We start from the raw sequence: 1175 nt of genomic DNA, 5'->3' as shown, positions 1-1175 counted from the left end.
TTGGAAGCTGAAATACTTTGGTGCAATGTTACTTGACATGCTGGCGTTTGCAAAGCAGCAAATTCAGGAGCAACATTCATTTTCCTTTGTGCTAATTGGCTGTATGTCCACAGGAGAGAGCAAAAAAAGAGTATTAGTTTCTGTGGCAGTGCCAAGATGATTTCCATTGTGCCTACTCATGCTTATTAAGGTATAGCTCTGAGTTTTAGGTATTAAAATAGGCAGTTATTAGATTTTTTAGAGGGGGTCTAAAGTGTTTGTGGATTCTAGATATTCATTGGTTACTGTGGTGCCTAAACCTTGCAAATACACTCAAACTTTTACACAGTTTCATTTTACAACCACTTCTTTTGATGTATTTTATGGAGCCTGCAGCCTTAAGCCTGCGGTTCCACAGCCTCGTGACTCTTTGGGTTCCTTCTGTGGTTCTTATTAAAATGACTTTGGCCCAAAACATGTACAGATGACCAATGTTTTTATAGGTCTTTAAAAAAGAATTAGCATTGAAATTATTTCACCGTTTACATTTTATAGATCAAACGATAGATGGGGACAGACTATTTCTTTTTGGCTGCTAAAAACGCATTTTTAAATTTATGTCAACACATTGGCTCATCGTTTATGGAAAACTTCTGAAGTCTGAAAGTCCATTGATCATAGTTAAGTACATTAGCAACATTTAATAACAAATCTATTATTTGTTATTTTTTTTGCTTAGTGAAGCAAAAAAAAAAAAACCTTGGCAAATAAAACGGTAAAAGATTTTCTGGCTCTGTAGCAGCAAAACAATGAAACAAAGGATGGCTTTGACTGAAAAAAATGTCTTGTTAAACTTTATTAAGAACCGTAAAAAACAAACAATATACTTCCAACTGCCAAACAAAATGGAAATAAGACAAATACTACTGAACTGCAGCTGTGGGGGTGAAGGAAAGCTGCAGGATGAGCAGATCCAGGAAAACTAGTCACGAAAAGTATAGACATGAGAGAGACGAGGGGGAGAAGATGGACAGAGAATGTGAAGAAGGCGGGGACAGACAAGTTATTCTGGTTGCAGACAGCTGAGAGAAAGCCTAAAATAAGATGGAGCCATTTAATGTGCACACATTCTGCAGCTACACTCACAAACCATAAAACTTCAGGCACTGTTAAATGCCTTTACTGCTCCTTAATAG

This window comes from Poecilia formosa, unplaced genomic scaffold (assembly GCF_000485575.1).
Source record: "Poecilia formosa unplaced genomic scaffold, Poecilia_formosa-5.1.2 Scaffold77, whole genome shotgun sequence".
In the NCBI taxonomy this organism is placed as follows: Eukaryota; Metazoa; Chordata; class Actinopteri; order Cyprinodontiformes; family Poeciliidae; genus Poecilia; species Poecilia formosa.
The sequence above is the reverse complement of the archived record's forward strand: the minus strand, read 5'-3'. Positions refer to the sequence as shown.